The following is a 25,530-nucleotide window of genomic DNA, read 5'->3' on the forward strand; positions in this document are numbered from 1 at the left end:
CAGGAATTATGCTTTTTTGTTAGCATTACAATGTCGAAAAATAAGAAAGAATCAGGGTAGGGGGAAAACTGGCTATGTGGAACAAACTAGAAAACCGAAGCTGTGTCAAAGATATGACCAATTTGGAGACCAAGTTGTTTTTTGTGAATTTTTGGGGGGGCGGGGAGAAAGCAACAACAAACAGAAGAACATCTCAGAATTCGTAAGAAAATATTTGAGATTATTTTTAACCATAGACAAATGCCCTAAGGCATCTTTAACACAGATTTATTTTCCACCCCCTCAAAAACCCACCAATTTTATAGGAAAAATCTGTCCGCGAATTTGTTGACATATGTGGGAATTCACACACAAAATGTTTCAAAATCTGTAGCAAGTTTTCATTTGCTTGAATATATGTGTTCTGATTAAAATTCAGATTCTGCCTAATATAGAGTGATCTGACAACATCAAAAGTTACGGCGGTGGGGGGGGAACATCTCAAAAAACAGACAGGCTTTGCATCAGTTAAATACAAAACAGATCCCTCACTCACTCAGTTGTCAGTCCTCAGGCATAAATAGGAGTGCATCTAATCCTGTTACAGAAATCATGCTTCAATAAATACGGCATTCTACAAAAGTTAATTATCCAGGGCACAGAGTTGATTTTTCCCCATGCCCTCTCTCTGAAAGGAATAATAAACAACAAAATAACAGCAACAATAATGATAATAGAACAATTTGATGCAAACTTTTCATTTTGAAATTATTCCAGGCTTAGTGTTGCCTACGTCCACGTTTTCTTCACCGAGATTAACCAAGTAATATTTTATCAAATTTACCTCATCATTTGTTCTATTTTCCTGAACTGTTAAGAGAGCGAAAACAAGGATTTATCTTTCATAATCACCGTCTAATTATTTAAATCAGCATATTAACATTGATTCAATTTCATTACCTAATTTACAGACCTAATTCAAACTTTGCCAACCATCTCACGGACGTCATTCCTTTTTCTCCAGAATTCAGTTCAACCTCATACATTTAGTTAGTTTCCATGTCTTTCATCTCCCTTAACAGGAAAGTCTTTCTGTATCTTTCATATCCTTGATAACTTTTGAAGAGTAAAGGCCAATTATTTTATAGACTGTTCCTCAATTTGGGTTTGTCTAATGATGTCCTCATGATTAGATTTAGCTGATTGGGGCGGGGGGGGGGCAGAAACGCTCAGAACTGGCATGACGTCCTGCTCGGTCCATCACTGCATGAAGCACATGCTGTGGGTTTGTCCCATCACCTGTGATATTAACTTTGAATTTAGGTTAAGTGGTGTCTGCCAAACATTTCAACTGAAAAGCCACTTTTTTTTTCTTCATAACTAATAAGTACTTTGTTGAGACATTCATTGAGTCTATATAAATATTCATTGAGTCTATATAAATATTTCATTTCCCATAATATTGTCACCTACAACTTTATTAGCACCCACTGATAATTTTGCCAGAAACAATTATTGGGGAACTTCTCATAAACTTAGACAAGTATCTGACTTCTTCTGAAAAATGGAATTTATCGAATCCCAGAGTACTCTACCTACTTGTAGTTCTGCAGTTATCAGAAAAAAAAAAATTGTCTTCCATATACTTTATATGCTAAAGCAGTAGCAAGTACTAAAAGGCTCCAATTTATTTTTAGTGCAAAGATTAAAACCAAGTAAAAAAAATTGGTAGTTTTTAAGCCTTATTTTTATGCATTTAGCATCAATGTTTTACTATGCATTCTTACTCAGAATCCAAATGGAGCAGGTCTACTGGAGGCCGGACACGTAGGGACAGATGGAAGATGGTGGCCAAGACAAGAGACTCATGACTCCCTGTAGACAACAGAAACAGTTTTGCTAAAATACAGAATATAAATTCCTTGTTAAAGTTAAAAACTACAGCTCAAAGATAAACAGCATATCAAAAATATACTCAATTCCTCAAGTGGTTCAGTTGGTCAGCTTTCACTATGTGAATACAGATGCCCTGGCTAGAAGTGGACTATTAGGGACCATAACCTTTAACCTTGAGACACACGGTGAATGTAGGTTTAGTGTGCCAATCCAATCCATCAGATGGTGAGGCGGGTTGCTCGTTACCCCACATGTTGATACAACATTCGTCTCACTATCCTACTTACTGATTAGCCTCAATTTAACTTCTTCCACTGTATAACTTGCAAATCCCCCTTTAATTCTTAAGGTCTTAATAACGCATATTCTAAATGCCAATACCTATCTGACGTCTGGTATTTATTGTTTAAACACTGAGATCTGAGACACATTTTGGGAATATGTGACGATGAGGGCAATCATTCAGCTATAGTAAAATAACATCACACAAATGGATGTGGTTGTTTAATAAAACCAAATCAAGATATCATTATGGTACATTCTCAATCTTCCGTCAATGACACACTGAAGTCAATATACTATGGTAGTTTCACTGGTATTTTACTAAGGCTACATCTAAATTCTAGTTTTATTTTGGTCCACAGCGAAGTCATAGCTTTGAGAGGCTAGAGGATGACAAATGTAATCAGTTCCTCTATTACTCTAAATCATGGATGACTTTACGCTGGATTTTATGTGTCTCATTAAACAACTTGAATGCATTGCTTAGAAAAAGTATGGGAACAATAAGACAACATGTTAGAGGTTACTGAGGTTATCTGGCGCCATTCTATCAGCAGCAGCTGCTGGTCTTTGCATTTACAGTACCGCTTCCTGAAAAAAATGCTTAGGTTAAAGGGGGGGGGTTAAATTTACCCTTCTCCTTGTTTATAAGACTTCCTTCTTAAGAGTTTTGAATCAGAATTGTGTACTGCTGTATGAAAGATTTAGCTATGCCATAAGAAACAATATTTGGAAAAAATCTCATTAAATGCTAATTGAAATCTTCATGTTTGCTGTTCAAGGGTGTCTAAGTTTTTTTTTTTTTTTTTGTCTTTTCTTCATGAATTGCCAAGATACTTTTTATTAACAGAATTTGGTAGTTAATAAAAATGTCCATGGATGCCCACTGTTGGAGAGAAAACACGTTAAAATCATGTACATTTAAATCAGAACTCCTTTCCATCAGACACCTCAACTGTGCATTTGATAGGAAAATCAAGCAATTTTTACACTTTGGACAGAAATATTTAGAAGTTTTAAACTTTTGAGAAGTCATAAGATTACTTGAAAACAGTTATCAATATTCATTAAACAATATGGTAGAAGATTATAGATGACAGGACATTTCCATTGCATCTGATTAAAAGAATTTTAGGATTTAGTAAATTCAGCAAGACAGACTCATGTTCAGTGTTTAAACTATATAATGCTTTAAAATACATGTTAATATGACATTTTTATTATAAAAGTAACATTAGAGATTCCTTGAAACAACAGAAAACACGGAGAAGAAAATTAAATTTATACCTTGATTGGCAGTATTGTGTCCTGTGTTTTTGTTTTCCATTTCATACATATATGCACACAAACATAGACATCACCCTCTGTCTTCCTCACCTCCCAACACACTACACACATGGGCACAAAATGTAAATCTTACCGAATATACTGGATATTTTGCTTGCTTTTTTGTTTCGTTCTTTCAGTTCAGTCTTCCATAGAGATGGAGAACAGCTGGTCATCATAAATTATATGTGTTCATCTTTTCTACAATTGGTAAATAGTAATTTCTCTCTAGTTGAGTAATCTGTTATTCAATAATCTCAGTTATTTTTTAAACTTTTTGCAAGATCTAATTTTTTCTTACCTAGATACATGTTTCTATTCACTGCTCTCCTTACATTGTGTCAAAGCTTCTGTTTATTCCTTATGTTTTAAGTTAATGAGGTAAAGCAGGCTCTGGTTTTTCATACAGAATTTGATAAGTTATTAAAGTAATGTAAGCACCTCCACTATCTCGCACTTTCAGTATGCAAGTAATATAACCAGGGTTGAAAAATTAGGAAAACAGATAAGCAAAAAGAAAAATACCACCCCAAATCCTACTACCCAGCGGTTACAATTATAAATATTTTGCGGTATTTTTTAGACTGTTCCCTGTCTAAATTATGTATGCTTTACATAATATATCATGACTGTTTTTCCATATTAATAAAATTATATCTTAGAAATTGTAAAAATAAAAAAAAATGTGTTTAATCTCTCTTAGCCATGTATGTATTGCATTTTCTTTTCATTATCTTTTTCAGTATGATTTTTCAAAATAGTTTTTTTCTTACATAATTGCTAACATAATTGCTCACAATGAAAGAAAAAAGATTTTCAAAAATATTCGAATTATATATATATATATCTTTATCCTGAAATGTCTATCATTAATATTTCAGAGTCTGTTTTCTAGTCTTTTTTTCTATATATATAATTCTCTTCATTTTATTGTCTGCTTACTTAAATGATGGGTGGTAGAACTCTTTCATGTTTAAAACGTAATAGAAAATTTAAAATGACTCGTAAAGTAATATTTTACAAAGCAAACCAGCTACAGCTTATCTGCATTTGTATGTTACTTATACATCTACACGTCTCTAGTTTTTTGGTTTGAAACAAAGATTTGAGAGTCTTTTTTCAAGGCAAAACTACTTCAATCAAAACAGTGCTTTTGTGTGGGGTTCCTGTGTACCATCTGTCACTCACAAACTATATTGCATTGGTTTATTCTCCAAATGATAACAACTACTTCCCAGTGAGTCAATAGGCTCTCAGCAACTTACGCATCTTAGGAGATTAACGTATTCTGTCAGAATGTTGGTTCAATATTTACTACATCAGAATAAAAATCATTTTCATCATTTATGGAAAATTCCATTCTAGGTTAGTATATACCCTCACACCCCCTGGCCAAGATTATTTTTATGAAGCAAAAAAGTATTAATGTGTTAGAGAATGGTAGAATATTGAATATGCAGATACACAGTTGTCACACTGAATAATTCACTTCTCTCGTGAGGAATTTTACTTTGTGTAAAAACAAAGATATATTAGGTAACTCTGTGACTAATGAAAATACTTGGGTTTACCTGAAGCCTCGTGTTGATAACAAAGGCCCTCCGTTCTAACGCTGTATTCCACGTAGATCGTTGAGATGGGAACAGTAACGCACATTTGAGTCTCCAGTTGTGCTTTGGACGCTGAAGGCGACCTCCTCAGCTCCAGCCATTCCAAATAGTTAAGGGAAGCAGCCTGCAAAGAAACCCACAGTGACAACAAGCTCACCCCAGCGCTGGTGGGCCAGGGGCCCACACTGATTTCCAGTTAATTAATGACCCAAGGAAAGGAGACAGGTCAGTAGCACCGGTCATCTCTGGTTATTCCTCAGCAGACTTCCTCCATTTCTGCCAACAAACCCTCTTAGGCCCCTGCACTCAATTTGCTTATTCTCACCTCCGGGCCAGGCCACGAGGTCTTTAAGCTCCTTCACAGTTTCACAGCTTAAATCAAAACACCCTCCTACCAGTCACATTTCACATACTCTGTTCTGACTGCATTGCTTTGTATAAACCTTTATATAAACTTGTGTGCTTTATTCCCCCCGAACATCAGTGATTTAAGGAACTTTAGCTTGCCAGTGTTTTTTCTCTTGAGCCAGGAAGGAAAGTTCTATGCTCTGTAATTATAATTTTCCCACACAGCAAAGCTCTGTAAACATGAGTTCATTGACTGGATGGCTGAACTATTCTGCACTGACGTGGAAGGCGGGTTCGGAGCCTTACTTTTTTTTTTTTTTTTTTTTTTTTTTTTTTTGCGGTACGTGGGCTTCTCACTGTTGTGGCCTCTCCCACTGCCCGAGCACAGGCTCCGGACGCACAGGCTCAGCGGCCACGGCCCACGGGCCCAGCCGCTCCGCGGCACGCGGGATCCTCCCGGACCGGGGCACGAACCCGCGTCCCCTGCATCGGCAGGCGGACCCCCAAGCACTGCACCACCAGGGAAGCCCCGGAGCCTTACTTTTACTAACTCAGGGTTACCGGGAATTAATACTCATTCTCATTGAACACTTCGTATGCTTGACGCTTTCAAAAAATTTACATGTGAGATTTTATGGAATGCTCAGAATACATTTGGGAGTTCATTAGAGAAGGCTTTTGATCAACTGTTTTATAATTAGAGACTGGGTTTTACAGCTGGCAGTTTTAAAATTGGGGCAACGTGATATATACCAAGTTGACTCTAAGTTAGTATATGAAGAGTGACCAGAACTGGTATTAACTGAAGTTTCCCAGCGCTTTAAACCATGGAGCATGAAGTTTCCTGTGCAAGTTAGAATTCAGGTAATATTCTACGAGAGTTCGTTGCGGTGCGCGGGCTTCTCACTGCGGTGGCTTCTTTTGTTGCAGAGCACGGGCTCTAGGTGTGTGGGCTCAGTAGTTGTGGTGCACGGGCTTAGTTGCTCCGCAGCATGTGGGATCTTCCCGGACCAGGGCTCGAACCCGTGTCCCCTGCACTGGCAGGCAGATTCTTAACCCCCGCACCACCAGGGAAGTCCTGCAGTTCTTAGTACATATGAAAATCTATCACATTAAATAACCGAGAGTAACTACTAATGTAACTCAAGTTCTGTGCTCATCTGGAATGCGCTAGAATATAGTACCTGAGGACCTTCCATGTAATAACTAATTACTCTGTTTTCCCTTAATATCTCTAATAGAAGAAACGAGAAATGTTACGTTAGAATTTAGAGGAAAATAAGTTATATTCTTAATTCTGACATAGAAAATGCATTTCTGTTATTTTAAATGTTGGATATAAGGAGACTATAATTATTAAGTCAGTGCAATAAAAACATGAATGAGGCTCAGTTTTGGAGTTTAAGTCTGGATTCCACTTGATGTGATGCATCCCTGAGCTTAGATCTGAACGCCTGGTAAATGTTTAGTAAATATTACACTTCCATCCGTCTTTCACTCTCCTAATAATATCGTTCTTCTTGGAAAACCCAAACAAACATACCACCCCGGAGTCATCCATCAATACCAAGTCTGGAAGTTCACACAGCTCCGGGCTCGCACAACCCCGGGGTGGAATAAGCTTGCAATGAAGGTATCACTGATCTAGCCTGGCGTCATCAGCTTCCCTTCAATTTTAAAACCATTTGAGAGAAACGATACTCATTTTGAAAATGGTAGAAATTTCCTCTCAGTGACTACTCTGTCCATTCGTGATTAGTGGACACATGAAAATTAGTGCAGGATTAAATATACATCTCTTCATCTTTATTTGTATGTTAACTCTTGTAGCCATTGTGCAGTCCCACTTCTAGGCACTTGGGTGCACGTTAAATCGTGAAGAGCAGCTGATTGATTATTCCAAGTAGGCTTATCAATCAGCTCACCTTAACTGATTAGCTTGGATTCTAATACGAGTAAGATCCTAGTTTAGCCAGGATTCTGGCTGATTGTGTCTGGAGCGTTCCAAGGCCATCTTCATTGTAAAGTCTGTAATTATTTTAAATATGGACTTTTCAAAAATGCTCACAGAAAGTAAACGTAGTTTTGGACACAGCATCTGTTTAGACTGTGCAGAGAGCAAGGAAGGCCCCTGTTCTTTGTGGCTTCATGGGCTGTGGTGAGTATTTCCCTCCAGCTGCCTGAGTTCTGTACACCTGGACCACACCTCATTTTTCTTTGAAGTTTTCACCTGCACACACCAGGTGGCCTAGCAAAGGTGATGAATAAAGCTTTCTTGAAGGAGACAAATTGGGTCAGGACACAGCAGCATATCCATTTTGGACTAACTGGCTCTAAGTACAAGACCTATATCATAAAAATTAATATGAGAAAAAGTATAAACCTTGAATAAATTTGACCTTTTTCCTTACTTTAGGACTTGTTCAGCATTCTAATGTGTACAGAAGAAACATAAATTGGATGCCAAACATTTTCAGAAGTAATTAACTTTTTGTCAGAATCTCCCGAGTATGGGAAATACCAGTCTCTTGCCAATAGCAACACTGTACGTACCAGTATATTTCCCGAAGTATCATATGCTGTACCGGACTCTCGTCTCTTCTGTTCTCAAAGGGCTCCAGAACTATTTTCCCTCAAAAAAGTTAGTGGTGGGACTGGGCGGGGCGGACAGGGCAAGCACAGGTGCAGCTAGAAACACTTCTCTCTCTCCCTACCACAGTCACGCTGATACATTACGTATTTACATATTTAGTGAGAACTAAACGAAAATGTAGTTTAAAATGGTTTCAAGTGATTTAGTAATACCTTCAGTTTGCAAATACATTTTTAAATAAAGCAAAGTATTTTTACAGTAATGTTACGTTAGTTTACATTGTGTTATTTAGTATAACATACACTAAATCTTGTTTCATCTCTTTTTCTGTTCCAAGAGCAGACGAAGCCGATTACTGAGGTTTTACCATACAGGTGCCTTTTAGACAAATTCATTATTATACTATGTGAAAATCCAGATGTATGACTCTGATAACCTGGAGGAAAATAACGCTGTTTTTCTCTTCCTTCTAACAAGACACTTTATCACAAATTTTTTAAATAAAATATTTCTCCTATGCATACAGAATATTTACCCCGTTTTTTCAGGATATTAGCAGAAAGTGAAAAATGCATGTACTTTTTTAAAATTTTCATTTTTCTTACTCGTTAGAGGTGTGTTCTCATTGGAACACGAAGTTCAAAAGCATTTTTCAATTTCACAAAGTAGTGAATTCCAGTAATAGTGCAGAAAACATGAAATAAATTATGTCTGCACTGAAAGTTACAATTCAGCATCTACAACCTTTATAACTATTATTAGTTCATTGTGTTCCACTTTTTTTTTTAAGCAATTAACATTAGAGTCCACCAGAAATGAGTAATGTTCTTCTCAGTTTATTGGACAGGCTTTTTGAAGATTCTTTAACAAGGTACAGAATGTCAGTATAAATGTTTGGTGGAATACGATCTTGTTTGTAGGCTCTTAACTAGCCACAGTGCTAATTAAACTGCAATAAGCTGAACTTTAATTGTGAGGCTTGATTGATTTAATAAGGTAAACATCTGCCACTGTCCCTAGACTTAGTACTAAAACCCTACAGATCAAGGTCGTCTTACGCAGATTAAGCTGCGTTACGAGAAACAAACCAAATACCCTTAGAAATATCAGTACCGGGGGGCAGAGTAGGACACGTGGACACCCACGTGTCTACGTTTGTTCCTCTAGTGGTAAAACGACCCGGAAAGGTGCATCAGTAGAGCTGATGTGCGCATGTCTAACCGAGCAACAGAACTTGAGAATTCCAGAGATGCTCTTCCTTTGGGCAAATTTTTCTGTCCTGTTTTTGAGCCTTTGCTACAAAACAAGACCAAGCTGCAGCTAAAAATGTCAACAACTGTCTGTATCTGAGACTCACTCTAGTATTGTCCTCAGTACACCAGCCATAAGATTACCTTATTTCAAAAATGTTATTCTGGATTTGAGTATTCAAATAGACCTACTGACAGTGAAGTTCACTCTGATGAGATTAGGGCTGTGGGAATGTGACTGTGTAGTGTTCTCATCCCACCTCTACATCTAGACCTCCTTCATTTCAACCTCTTAAAAAATTCTTTTTAAATTCTACAGCTATGGTTTTCTTTTTCCCATTTTCCTTTTCCTAAGATCTTTGAAAGCCAAAACCATATCTTCCTTTGCACTGAAAAGGAATGCAAAGGGAGAGAAAAGATCGCATTAAAGATAACACAGCCTCCTGCTTGAGTCAGAACCTCCTGTTGTCTATTGAAGATTATTGACTGACCTCAGAGCCTCTCCTTACCTACCTGTTCTCTCCCTGTCGATCCAGATGAAAGCTTTCTAATGCATCACCCTTTCATGCTGCAGTTCTTAAAGAAAAAAATAATCGGATATACAAGGTACAAAGACATCCTGTAGCACCTTTGCAGGAGCTGTTTCTTACACTTGGGACAGTGGGTAAAAGCCAACTAATGGCAGGACCGTTCTTCCTCCAAAACAGGTGTATTAAACAAGTTAATTCTAGCTCAGTAAGAATGGACTTGAGCATGGGCATCCATAATATCTAAAAGGGCCACAATCTAATGAGTTGTCAGGTTTAAAAACCATGTATTTAAACAAACCCTTTTGCAGCCTATCTGGAATGAGTAAAATGGTAAGTCTGACATTTAGGTAAGAGCCAAAGAGATGGGAGGGGGGCTTGTCCCCTGTTTATTCCTACTTTTTAAAACCTTTGACATTTAAGAAAACCGTGTATTTAAAACCGAAAATACAAACTGTAGCCAGAGCCTACTAAAATTTATATGAAACCCTCAACTCTGTTAGTGTCTTCTTAAATAAACATGAGTGGGTGACGCTTTGAAAGGGACAAAGGTGTTTAGCTAAAATTAGTGGTAAACCTTTAAGTTCCTAGGCTTTCATGATATGTCTAAGGAGAGGTGACAAGTAGGAAAACTTGATTCCAGAACTCACATAACAGATAAGATTTTCCCCTTGGTAATTAACACTATAGTTAATTAACACCTATTAGTAATATTGTAAGGAAGTGAATCAGGTTACTTGTACGCATTTGAACTTATTTTCCTCTGAATTTCATTAGGTTGTAAAAACAGGTTAACCCTTAAAATACATATTACTTCTCTTTTTTTTAAAGTACAAATTTATATGAAATCTTGGCCCTTTCTCCAGAATCATCATTTCACAGAGCATGTATAACTTATCCTCACCACGATAGCAGTGATTTTTAATGCTCCGGCACTGCTTTCATAAATTTTTAGTATCTACAGGACTCCCCCAGGGAGGGAACCAACCCCAAACAACACAAATCCTTTCTCAGAGATGATTTCCCACAAACCAACTTAAGAAGAAAACTTTGCTCTAACTGTAAAAAATAAACATTGAACGAAATACACTTTAATAGGGAAATTATATTTTTTATTTACACAAAGTGTTCAAATAAGATACTTTTCCTTTTAAAGACAAAATAACACACTTTTGTTTTCCATCTTACTGTATGAAACCAACGCATCTTAACAGACAGACAGCCCAGTCCCTGTCAAGTGACATTAACTTTGAGTTTTGACACTTGGTTTGCAGGGTTCTGCTCAGGAAAAATACCTATAGTTGATCTTTTCTCTGCACCCTTCACCTCCAGGATATGCTTCTCACAGGGGGAAGCTGAAATGTCAGACCTGGCCACGGAGATTTTTAAGACTTTTCTGAGTTTGCAGTTTAAGGCGGTTATATAGGAAGATCCTGAAGTCACCTCCTCCAACGCACACACCAAATGGACAGCTACACATGCAACAATTTTCTCCAGCAAAACCTAAAAACTGGCGAAGTAACCCCCTCACACCAGGCAGATAAGGACAAAAATACATGGAAGCAAAAAAGGAAACCCAAGACAAAATCTCAGCGTAGATCCCACCTCCAGCTCGGCAACGCACAATCAGGAGGGAACTCAGAACCTGGAGCTGCTCCCCTGAAGCAAAGCGTTCATTGCCCACATCGGGCACCCCAACTTTTAAGACTGGCAGCAGAGAGATGAGTCCTGAGACATCTGGCTTTGAAGACCAACGGGGCTCTTGCCCACAAGACCCGGGGGCTGTGATGAACTGAGAAATGGCTCTTAAAGGGCTCACATGCAGATTCACCCACCCAGTGCCCAGTACAGAAGCAACCCTTTGAAAAGCACCCAGACTTTAGGTGAAAGAAACTCAGTTGTTAATTTTAAAGCATTGGTCTGCGGGGCAGGGACCTGCTGGGCTATCTCCAGTGAGAGAAGCTGAAGGGCACCATCTTCCTGCTCTACCTGTGTCTTGCTGAAATCCAGCATCTTCTTTTTTTTCTTTTTTTCTTTTTTTTGTGGCAGTGCCCTCTTTGTAGCCACCTCTGCTGCACTCCTGCACACCAGTATCTCCCAGAAGAGAGCTTCTACACATGTATGGTGCACCTGTTTTTATGTCTGGTGACCTGATTTTTGTGGCTATGACCCAAGGGACACCCCTTGTTTGCATGGCTCTGGAGGCTAGGGGGGCTTAGTTCCTGGGACTCACAGAACTTAAGAATCAGAGAGAGAGTTCTCAGCAGACTACCACTCAGCTGACACAAATTAATGGAGATAGTCCATGCTCATGTATTGGAAGAATCAGTATTGTTAAAATGTCCACACAGCCCAAAGCAATCTACAGATTCAATGCAATCCCTATCAAAATTTCAATGGTGCTTTTCACAGAAATAGAACAAACAAATCTAAAATTCTATGCAATCACAAAAGACCCCCAAATAGCCACAGCAGTCTTGAAAAAGAACAACAAAGCTGGAAGCCCCATGCTCCCTGATTTCAAACTATATTACAAAGCTATAGTAGTCAAAACAGACACCTAGATCAATGGAACAAAAAATAGACAGCCCAGAAATAAACCCCTGCATATATGGTCAATTAATTTATGACAGAGAAGCCAAGAATATACAGGGAGGAAAGAATAGCCTCTTCAATAAATGGTGTTGGGAAAACAGGATAGCCACGGGCAAAGAATGAAACTAGACTCCATCTTACACCATACACAAAAATTAACTCAAAAATGGATTAAAGACTTGTGTAAAACTTGAAACTGTAAAACTACTAGAAGAAAACATAGGTGGTTGGCTCCTTGACATTGGTTACAGGGATGATTTCTTGGATCTGACACCAAAAGCAAAGGCGGCAAAAGCAAAAATGATCAAGTGGGACTACATCAAACTATAAAGAAATGCTTCTGGACAGAAAAGGAAACCATCAACAAAATAGGCAACGTACTGAATGGGGAAAATATTTGCAAATCATATAGCTGATGGGGTTAATATCTAAAATATATAAATAACTCATACAGCTCAATAGCAGGAAAACAAACAATCCAATGAAAAAATACAGGATCTAAATAAACATTTTCCCAAAGAAGACATACAGATACCCAACAAGTACATGAAAAGATGCTCAACATCGCTAATCATTAGGGAAATGCAAACCAAAACCACAATGAGAAATCACCCCACACCTGGGACACTGGTTGTCAAAAAGGCAAGAAGTAAAAAAGTACTGTTGAGGATGTGGAGAAAAGACATCCTTTGTGCCCTGTTGGTGAGAATATAAATTGGTGCAGCCACTATGGAAAATAGTATGGAGGTTCCTCAAAAAATAAAAATAGAGTTATCATATGGATCCAGCAATTCCACTTCTGGGTATTTATCTGAAGAAAAAACAAAAAGACTAACTCAAAAAGATATATGCACCCTCATGTTCATCACAGCATTATTTACCATAGCCAAGATATGGAAACAACCTAAATGTCCATCAATGCATGGATGGATAAAGGTGTGAGATACACATACACACACACTGGAATATTACTCAGCCATAAAAAAGAAAGGAATCTTGCCATTTGCAACAACATTACGGCACTTGACAGCATTACTCTAAGTGAAGTAAATCAGACAGAGAAAGACAAATACCATATAATACCACTTATATGTGGAATCTTAAACTCAAACACAGAGAACTGGTGGTTGCCAGAGACAAGGGGTAGGGAAAATGGGTGAAGGGAGTCAAAAGGTCCAAACTTCCCAGTTACAAGTAAGTCATGGGGATATAATATACACGATGGTAACTATAGTTATTACTGCTATATTGTATAATTGAAAATCAGTAAGAGTAGATCTTAAAAGTCCCATCACATGAAAAAAATTAATTACAAATGGTGATGGATGTTAACTTACTATGGTGGTCATTTCACAGTATATATAAATATTGAATCATTACGTTGTACACATGAAACTAAAATAATGTATTGCAAAAAAGACTTTTCCAAATATACACATGCACACACACCGGCACACATACATTTTCTACTTAGATGATGATTTCCATTTTAACATTTGTTCTCTCAATAGAGAATTTTAGAGGGTAACAACCATTCTGTCTGTATTTGTATACAGACAAATACCTCTTTTATTAAAGAGAAAGTATCTTATCAAGGTACACAGAGTCAATTAAGCAAATGAGTAAGTTCTGGAGATGTACTGGTCAGGACTGCGATGACAGTTAACAATACTTTATTGTGTACTGAAAAGCCGCTTTTATAGGAGCGGCAGGCAAATGAGGTCATGCCCTGTTCCAAGGCCTTTCAGAAAAGATTCCACTTTAATAAAAACAACAAAAAGCCGAAGAACTTTAAAAAATATATATATATAGCTTCTTTCAACACACCTTTATTACTATTTTTAACCTTGTTATTTCCTTTCCTCCTTACTTCAATATCATCTGCTTACATTGGTGGATGACAAAACTGAAGAGAGAGCTTCGCAGAGTCTGTGCCTGTGAACGAGCCAGGAACACATTTAAATGCAGGTGAATAACAGAATCCTGCTCCATATTACACTTGGTTTTAACGAAAGGTTGGAATTAATTCAGCAGTTCTTGGTTTCTGAAAACTCAGGACTGCTTCTGCAGATGCCTACAGCCACCTACATACTTTTCCCTACACTTTGCATGGGCAAAGAACCCAGAGCATTAAGACACAAAATATTAAAAGTCCGGGGGAATCACGGTGGCATCTGCATCATAGCATGTGTGATACCAGGCCGTCCTATTTGTATCTGCTACCTTGATTTTCTTTTCCATTTTCCTATATTAACATTGTTTCCATATTCTTTTCTCAGTAGCTTGACTGAAATATAACTTAGATTTGCAATTAAATCTATAGATACTTTATTTGCCTTTTTCTGTGTTCCTGTTATACTTTTCTAACCACAAATGAACTAGGCAAGTTTAAGAAAAACTGGATGCTGTAATTGTTCAATCAAAAAGGAGAATTTTAATTTTGAAAATTCTGATCACTGGATTTTTGAAAGTTATGTTGAACTAAAAAAAAATCAGTGGACGGTACGGCAGAACTGACAGATTTTAAAGACGTTCTAAAGTTAAACTTTAAATATCATAATAAAGAAGTATTTATACCTGTGGAATTATTTTGTAAACTTTTTTGTTGTCGACCACACTTCCCATCGTTTAAAAACATAATTGCTAACTAGATTTACAGACACACATATACACAGGCACACACAATGTTATTCACACTCATAAATATAAAACAAAGATCACATCTAATATGGATATACTGGTTTTAAGACTGATTTTCTTTCTGATAAGTAATGGTGAGTTTTTAATCTTTTAAATTTAAACTTAAAATATTTGACAGTTTTGATATTATTCTTGGTGTTCTGATTCTACAAGATTAAATGAGAGTTTTCTGGTGTTTCTGGCTAAAGGTAAAAAAAAAAAAAAAATACTGATTATACAGCAACGCCCTTTCCCTTGCCATAGAATATTTGGATTATTTTGTCTTAAATATGGCCAGGACGATTAGCTTGCTGTGACATTTTAGTAAGTATTAACTTACCCCCTCCCATTTCTTTGCACTTATTGGACTAGTATAAAGAAGAATCAGCTTTAAACTATGAGAGGTTGATGGAAATGAAGGCTCTAATGAATTATAGCTTCACAATGTTACAACAACCTTATCTTTTATTCATAATGATTTCTACTGCTCTCAATTTAAAAACTGAAACAAAATAGCCAATGCTGAATTCTCTCTTATAAAAATAAAGCAAAGCAAAAATAAAGTACTTTAAAAGATGTTAATTTATACTGACCTTAATTGCATTCATATTTTTTTCTTTAATGTGTTTCACTTACAACTACAGGTCAGCTAATTCTAATAATTTACATTATAGAAAATCAAATGCTTTAAATAATTAACCACATTATTTGGAAATCACCATGTTAGAATATGCATCAAAATACTAAACCAGAAGAAAAATAATCTGCCTTTAGTAAGTAAAAAACACTAATATAAAATATAATCAACATGATCAAGTATACTGTTTATTCACTCAGCAAATATTTATACCAGACACTAGACTCGGTATATAATAATAAACAAAACACGAAAAAAGACTCTCTACCCTCATAGAGCTTCATTCTATCAAGGAAAAAGAAAATAATATAAGCAAAATGCATACATTATGATAAGTGCCAATGAGAATTACATAGCAAGAGGGAAGACAGGAAGCATTCATTGGGCAAGGGGACAGGGGTTGCAGTTTTTAGTGTTAAAGCATAAAAGGAAATATATCCAATATGTAATTGGTGTTTAAAGGCTTGCATACATAGAATATGATTGAGGAAAAAGACACAAACATCCTCCCTATGGAATACACACACACAAAATACACGCAGATCACTGGTTTCATGGAGAGGGAAACTGGGTGATAGAGGTCAGAGGTGGGAGAGAAAGCTCTCACAGTATGTGCAAGTGCTATGCCTTTGAAATTCTGTCGGTTGTATAGATAATATGTATTTTAAAAATAAATAAAATTTAAATGAAAATCAATCAGTAAAGACTCCTAAATATCCTGCAGTGCCTTGGCCTCCACCGTGTTGAATATCCTCTCTTGAGCCATATTCCAAGCCCAAATGGAGAGTTTAAATATGAATTCCCTTATCATATATTCAAATATTTTGTACATATACCTAATATTGGATTGTTTGTTTTTTGACTAAAATAGAATAGTATAGAATGCACAAATGCACAGGTACTTTGCTCTGTAACTTGACCTCTTTGGTCACTGGAGCAAAAGTTGAATCAACTTTCCCAATGGTATTACTTATCTATTGCTATTTAACAAAATTCCCCCCAGTGTAGCAGCTTGAAACACACACATTTATTACCTCAGCGTTTCTGAGGGTCAGTAACCTAGAAGCGGCTAATCTGGTGATTTTTGCCTCAGGCTCTGCCACAGGGCTGCTGCAGTAAAGTGTCAGCAGGAGCTGAGGTCTTCCCAAGGCTCCACTAGGTGAGAATTTACTCCCGAGCTCTCTCACCTGGGCCCTCTGCACAGGGCTCCCTCACAGCATGGCGACGGGCTCCTCTCAGAGTGAGTGGTCCAAGAAAGGGAGACAAGGAGAGAAAGAGAGAGCATGTGCACAATGGAAACTGGTCTTTTGTAACCTAGTATCTCAGAAGTGATGTCCCGTCATTTTCTACTGTACTCTACTCTTCGGGAGTTAGCAAGTCCAGTCCATACCCAAAGGGAGAAGATTGCAAGGGAAGTGAATACCAGGAAGCAGGGATCGGTGATGTCTGTCTTCGAGGCTGCCTAACAAACCAAGTGGCTTTGCCCTCTTCTCGAGGATTACTGGCTTTCCTGTGTTTTTATTTGATTTCTCAGCATTTAACCTTGGTCTGGTTATTTTTGCCTTGGTGTCCTATCTTACCTCCGCTCCCCCTAACTTTCTGTTGATTTAAGAAGGCGCACCTTTTATTATTTTAAAGAAAACCAAACAACACATTAAGTCATTCCCAATTCTTCTGCAGTGAAAACAAAGCTGTTACTATAACAAAACATTAATCACTAATTAGTCTGTTTCTCTCTTAATGTGTATCATTTAAGGCTTTTTCCACAATATTGGTGATAGTACGTAAGTGTCCCTTGTTATAAGGAGCCCTGTGGGGACAGCAGTGTCCTGGAGTGTGGAAGTGCCTCAGCTCTGTACCTGCTCAGCTTGGCTTTCAATCCCGACTCCACCACTTACATCCTCCCTTTACCTCTTGTAATTTCAGTGTCCTCATGAATCCAGCAGGATTTCTTAGGGCTGCTGTTGGTACCACAAGGGACAGTATGTGTGAAGCACAGAGCTCATCGCCTACTGGGGGCAGGGATACAGGGAACAGTGGCGAATATTACTACCTCTGTGTGAAAGGTCGATGTCTGTTCTCTCAGAAAGCTTTCATCTAGAAACCTCTAATATTCTGAGTAACTGCCCAGTTTCTAAGGAAAGGTATCAGAAGACAGGGGGAAATAAAATTCATTTTCATTAGTAACATGGGTTCATAGGAACTGGAGTTTCACAATTTTGCCTCAGTAGATAATGAATATCTACACTATTAGTTTTCATATTCCCCAGTTCTATCTCATGACAGGCTGTGGGCTTTCTTCAGCGTAGGGCTCTTTTTTTTCCCCGTCTACTCCACCAAAGCTTATAACTCTCCCAGAATCCCTCTTCACCCCATACTTGGAAATTAAGGCAAAACAAGTTATTATCCCTGCTTTTTTTTATCCTTATGACGACTCTTAAAACACACACACACACACACACACTGATTACCATCAACAAATGAATGTGGCAGATTTGCATATCTAGGTGTGTATGTATTAACCAGTTTCTTAGTCGTCTAATGATATTAATATTCACATTCGATATTTCATACACGATTGGATATTGAATGGTTTTAACCTATGCAGATCCCTGAGGGGGGATTTAATCTCTGTAATTAGGAAACTTAGAGACTATGAGGCTTTATATATATAAGTAAATATAGTTAATATTAGTATATTCTTACTTTGTTAAAATAATTCTGGACATAATTAAATATAATAAATTATAATGATAAATATTATACAAATAATTTTATGTCTACACAAACCCTGCACGTAAATGTTAATGGCAGCTTTATTCATAACTGCCAAAACTTGGAAGCAACAAAGATGTCCTTCAGTTGGTGAATTGACAAACTATAGTGTATCCAGACAACGGAATATTATTCATCACTAAAAAAAATGAGCTATCAAGCCATGAAAAGATGTGGGGGAATCTTAAAACAGATACCCTTCCAGGCAGCTACTTCTTGAGGCAGAAATGTGTCTCTAATGAATAGATGTGTCAAAACTGTCAGGTAATGAGAGCAACAGGTAACACCTGTCATTTCAGCTCACAGGATAGATGGTCAAAAATATCCTTCAATTACAGACAAAAGGAGTGCAATGCCTTCAGGTTATAAAGGCTCCAGTGAAAGCAGGATTGCTTCCAATATGATTTATCACTACTTAGAAATTAATTTCATAAACTCTGTTTGATGGCCAACACTGTAACTCTGAAATGTGGGGTTAATGGCAAATGTATTCTTCTGAATTATTTCTTATATTTTAGAAACATTTAAATGTATGTGGAAAGTAAAACAAAAAAGACTTACTAGGTCTCTAATTTTCTCCACCCTATGTACTATAAAGTAGCTTTAATTAGTGAGCATGAATTTATGTATTGATACTTGAATTTAGGTAGAGTGAAATTTCATTGGAGAATGTCCACTAACGTGGAAAACTAAATCTGGGACAGAAAATCTGTGGAAAGGTCCATGAGTGTGGACTTCGTTTTCATTTCTCTGGGTGTTTCCTGTAGCCTCTCTGCTCTGTGCTGGTTTTTAGCAGGCATTCGTTATGCGCACATTTTTAACTAACCTAAAAACTTTCCTAAGATAGGAATGAAGAATTTTAAAATGAACTTCTCAAAATCCTTTTCAGCTCATTAGCTCTCAGACATACCATCACTTTCTTGTTCTTCTCTGATTTCTAAGTCCTCTGTTTACTTCTGCTTTACTAAAAGTTGACTAGCTTGCACATCATTCAGATTTAACCCAAGCTCTCTGATTTCTTCCAGAATGACTTCCTGGGGAGGGGAGGGAAAACAGGTGGAGCACAGAGGATTTTTAGGGCAGTGAAACTACTCCGTATGATACAACAATCCATACATGTCATTATACATTTGTCCAAACCCATAGGATGTACATCACCCAGAGTGAACGCTAAGGTAAAGCATGGAATTTGGGTGGTGATGATGTGTCCGTATAGGTTCATCAGTTGTAACAAATGTACCAGCTGGTGGGGGGTGTGGGTAACGGGGAAAGCTATGCACGTACGTGGCGGGGGGGGGGGGGGCGTATATGGGAAGTCTCTGCACCTTCCCCTCAATTTTGCTGTGAACTCGAAGCGTTTTTTAAAAAATAAAATCATTCAAAGAAAAAAAGTGAATGTCTTCTTAACCAGATACCGTGATCCTATAAGATTAACACCCAACATGGATAATTCCTGAATCCACATCTATCATTAATGAACATTAAAGTGGTCCCTGCCTTCCTGGTGTCTTAACAAATGCACAACTGCACAAGGTTAGAACAGAAGGCTTTACATTTTCCTTAAAAGGCTAAGCATTTTTGCAATCTTCTGCTTATTGTCAACTGCATCACGATTGATCTTTTTTCAGACTAGTAACTTTAGAAAAGACTCTGCTTCTGTTATCTCTAGTCTACCTTTCAAATGACTTTCATAGCAAACACAAAGGCCAGTAGGTTAGTTACCAATTGTCACTTTACAGAAAACTGACACCTGCAATCACTCAACCTTTTTGAAAATTGACTCAGCTAAGTGATGGAGAAGATATGGGCAGAATGCACATTTTTGGACTTTTAAGTCAGTGCTTTTTCGTGCTACCTCTGAGAATTTAAGACACATTTTGGTAAATAGAAGGAAACAATTCCTATATGTATTTGATCTGTAGGATGGAATGAAATTCCAAATCTCAAATATTTCCCTGGAGAACTCCTAAAGTATCTGAGACTTTACTATTGAATCTCATCCCACTGGTGCTTGCCTGTGTGTTACGGGAAACCTGAACGAACTTTTGGCCAACCCAGTATTACTCTGAAGAGGCCTTATGACCATCTATCCTACATCACGTGTGGGTCATCATTTCACTCTTTGACTGAAGCCTTGAAGATGGGAGTGCTGAGGATGGACAAAAGCATCCCAGCAGAGTGGGGAAAGGGACACTTGAAACGACCCTCATAACCCACCCCTTTGTCTAGGGCCCAGGGGACTTCGGCCTCTCCCGTTTAGCCGTATTTATCTGAGCCTCTGTGGTCCGAGCCCCATGCCAGGCCATCATCAGTCTCAGGTGACTGCAGCAGCCTCTCAGGCTGTTCTTCTATTTTTAGACTTTTCATTCCAATCTGTTTCATCCAGCTCCAGCGTCCATGACTGACATTTAAATCATGTCATTTTCTTTTTCTGTTCAGAAACCCATACCTTTCTTACCCACTTTCAAGAACGTTGCCACTGTCCCTATAATAACTTTCACTTCTAATCACGCCCACCCCGCTGCACCTTCACACAAGCCAGGGGTTCACGTCTCTTCTGGTTTCATTCCTTTGCTTCCTCTTCTGGATGTTCACACATGATACCCCCTTCTTTAAGGCTTATCAGCTACTTCCCAGCTATTTAAAATGCAACTCTCATATTAAGCCTTCTCAAATGTCACTGGGACGCATCCGCCTCAACTGCTCTGGTGATCTCTCAGCATTTGTAAACCATTCGTGATTCATGACTCAGGGCAACTTAATATGTTTATTTCTTTTTTTTTTAATTGGTGTCCTTGTATATTTTTTATTTTTGTCAGATCATCTCTCTGGAAATAGAGCAAGAACTTGAGGACAGACACCATGACGTTTGCCTCCTCTGTTATCCCTAGGGCAACAAATGTCAGGGTCTGCACACAGGAATCACTCCATCAGTAACCACAGGCATGGACCACTTTCCAAACTGCAAATTGCCTGGGCTTTGGAAGAGTTGTTAGCCTCCTGCTCTTCCCCCCCCGGATCTGGACTAACGGGACCATAGGTAAAGGCTCTCCCTCCGTCCTTCTCCTGACTCCCTGCTAGTCCTAGGCAGGGATGGTCTCAAGACTCCCTGCTCACACAGGGGACGCTGCTCAAGCAGCATCAGCTTCACCTGGAGGCTTGTTAACAATGCAGAATCCCAGGCCCACATCACGCCTAGGGAACTCGTGCTGGTCTTTCCACATGATCCCCACCAGATAATCTTCTGCACATTAAAGCCTGAAAATCACTGGTTTAAAGGGAGTGATTTTCTTCTCCTAGAAAATCCTGGCCTGTGTAATTGGCGTGATCATAGCCTGCAGCTGTTTCCTTTCATATCCTGAATCGCAGTGACTTAAACCATTGTGCCCAGTCAAATGTTAAACTGAGTAAGTATATGTCGACTATATTAAATTCTTCTTGATCTTGAAATTTCACCCAGGTAGTTTTCTGAGTCACCTGATAGTCTATAACCATGTTATCTGTACTGAGCACTGGATCAGGACCTGTAACCATTAAAGCAACAAATAGCTTTTCATCAGCTACTCTGCATCATATCATAATGTGTATTATGGGCTTACAATAAGTATTCAATACTCCTTCCCTGTTTTCAAAGGGCTTGCATTTATTTATCTTGATATACACAGTAAATCCTTTTTTTTTTTCATTTGCAAAATGAGTGTGTTTGCATGATTATTTCAGTTATTTCTCCTAGAAGGAAAGGCTTACTGCCTGGATATAAAGCTAGGCAACACCCCTCCCTCTGACATCTGATGGTTGTACCCTAGGGGTCCAGATGGTCACCCCCAAATCAAGGTAATAAATCTCTACAGAGATAACCAACTTGTCAGTAAACATTAATTCTGAAGGTGAAATTATCAAGGGCTCCCATTCTTTTCTTAATCTTTTTCGACCCAGCTTTTCTTCCCCAGATATCCTGAGTCCATTTACCAAGCATCGCTGACTTACTATTTATAATAGCCTCCTACCTCTTCTCTTCCTCCTTCATCTTCTACAAGAAATGAAACCTTGTAATAGGTAGTTACAACCATATGAAACTTTATGTCCATCGTAGTTTTGAAATCTCTTTCCACTCACCTTCATGGTATCAGTGAAACACATGAGGTTGAACCCTACGACTTTCACAGCGTTCCATTGATTTCTACCTACAAAACTGGCAGTTCTCCAAGGTTCAAATGAGTACATATTTCAATTTCAGAAACTGAAAATGAAGATTTTATTTTGCTGAAAACGTAAAGAAGGTGAACTGTAAATTTCCTACAGCTAAAAATGTTGCTCATTCAAGCTAATACTGAATTAATAACATTATAAATCTATAAACAATTGTTATGAATTAGCACATTTTGTGGGGCAATTTGTCCCTTAAGGTAGCCTTCTACTTTAATAAGGGACAATCTGAAATAAAATTGGAGTGAATAGTTAATAAAACATACAAATAAAAACCAGCCAAATACAGCCAAATATAACAATTGAAATCCAAAGACAATTCAACCTGAAATGTCCCATGAACTCCTCCTTTCCACTTTCAGAGCCCAAGGTGCTATAAAGTAGTTATTTTTAGAATTGAGGTAGAATATTCTTACAGTAAAATGCACATAACTTAGTTGTATGATTCAATGATTTTTGACTAATGATTCATGCCTACATGTGTAGCCAATGCCATGTATGAAGGCATATACCATTTCCATATCCCATAAAGTTTCTTTTTGCACCTTATATTCAATTCTCAACCCCTCCCCCTCCATAGGCAACTTTTCTGACTTCTATTACCATAAGCTGACTTCATCTGGCCTTTATCTTCATGTAAATGGAATCATACATACATCTCTTATATCTGGCTTCTGTCTCTCCATAAAATGTCTGAAAGATTCATTAATGTTGTTGAGTGTGTCAGTAACTCATTTTTATTGTTGGGTAGTATTCTGTTGTATGAATATGTCAACATGTGCTTGTCCATTTTTCCACTGAAGGACATTTGGGTTGTTTCAGTTTGGGGCTATATGAACAAGTCTGAAATGAATATTCTTGTACAAAATGTTGTGTGGACATATTTTTCACTACACATGGGGAAACAGCAAAGAGTGGGATTCCTAGGTTATAAAGTATGTTTATATGTATGTTAAGGAATATGTTCCAAATGAAAGAACAAGATAAAAAATCAGAAAAAACTTTAATTAAGTTACCTTATAAAGCTCAAAATAATGGTCATAAACATGATCACTGAACTTCACAGAAGAACTGATGAACTCAGTGTAAACTTTAACAAAGAGATAAAATATCAGAAAGTACCAAATAGAAGACACAGCACTGAAGAATACAGTAACTAAACTGAAAAATACACAAGAGGGGTTCAACAGCAGACTAAATGAAGCAAAAGAAAGGGTCAGTGATCTGGAAGACAGCGCAGTGGAACTGACCCAAATAGAACCACCAAAAGAAAAAAATAAGTTTAAAAAGTGTTCATAGCTTAAGGGACTTATGGTACAATATCAAGCAAACTAATATTCACAGTTAGGAATCCCAAATGGAGAAAAAGGGTGAAAGTAGCAGAAAACTTATTTAAAGAAATAATGACTGAAAATTTCTAACCTGGGAAAGGAAACAGACATACAGATCCACGGAGTCTAGAGAGTTCCAAAGAAGATGAACCCCAAGAGACATGAACCAAGGTGTATTATAATTAAGATACTAAAGTTAAAGAATTAATCTTAAAAGCAGCAAGAGAAAAATAAAATGTTGCATACAAGTTAACCCCCATAAGACTGTCAGCAGATTTTCAGTAGAAAATCTGTAGGCCAAGAGGGAGTAGCATGATATATTCAAAGTGCTACAAGGAAAAACAAAAACAAAACAAACAACTTCCAACCCATAATAATCTACTTGGCCAAGATATTATTCAGAATTGAGGAGAAATAGAGTTTTCCAGACAGCCAAAGTAGAAGAGTTCATCACCACTGAACTGACCTTACAATATATATTTAAAGGACTTCCTTAATCTGCAAAGAAAGGGCACTAATTAGTAACAAGAGAACATATGAAAGTATAAAGCTCACTGGGAAAGGTAAATATAAAGTAAAGGCAGTGGATTAAACACTTACAAAGCTAGTGTGAAGGAAAAAAATTGTAAAAGTATAACTAATAATTACTTAACAGATATTCAAGATAAAAAGATGTAAAATATTATATCAAAAACAGTGTGGGGAGGGTGGAGTAAAAATGTAGAGCTCTAGAATGTGTTCAAATTAAGTCATTATCTACTTAAAATAGTCTACTATAAATGTAGGTTGTTATGTGTAAGCCTAATGGTAAATACCAAGCCAAAACCAGTAGTAGATACACAAAATATAATGAGAAAGGAAACTACGCATACCATTACAGAAAGTCATCAGGCCACAAAGATAGAAAACAAAAGAAGAAAAAAGGAACAGAGAAACTACAAAGCAACCAAAAAACAATTATCAAAATAACAGTAAGTACATACCTATCAATAATTACTTTAAATGTAAATGGACTAAATCTGCCAATCAAAAGACACAGAGTGGTTGAATGAATAAAAAACCGAGACCCATCTATATGCTGCCTACAATAGACTCACGTCAGATGCAAGGATACACCCAGACTGAAAGTGAAGGGACGGAAAAAGATATTCCATGCAAACAGAAACCAAAAGAAAGTTGGAGAATCTGTACTTATATCAAACAAAATAGACTTTAAGACAAAGACTGTAATAAGAAACAAAGAAGACTGCTACATAATGATAAAGGAGTCAGTCCAAATGAAGATATAATATGTGTAAATATTTATGTACCCTGTATAGGAGCACATAAATACATACTGCAAATATTTAAAAACCTAAAGGGAGAAACAGACAGTAACACAATAATTGTCAGGGACATTAATGCCCCACTTACATCAATGGACAGATCATCCAGACACAATAATAAGGAAATACTGGTCTTAAGTGACACATTAAATTAGACAGTATTAACAGATA

The 25,530-nt window shown here is 37.4% G+C and overlaps 1 protein-coding gene across 1 annotated transcript in view; it reads left to right on the top strand.

Annotated features, from left to right (window-relative positions):
* Positions 1–25,530, top strand: part of CSMD1 (CUB and Sushi multiple domains 1) — a gene marked incomplete at its 3' end in the record, with an annotated part of 1,744,596 nt that overhangs the window by 959,829 nt on the left and 759,237 nt on the right. The window lies entirely within an intron of this gene.

This window comes from Leucopleurus acutus (genome assembly GCF_964270905.1).
Source record: "Leucopleurus acutus genome assembly, chromosome: 21".
NCBI lineage: Eukaryota > Metazoa > Chordata > Mammalia > Artiodactyla > Delphinidae > Leucopleurus > Leucopleurus acutus.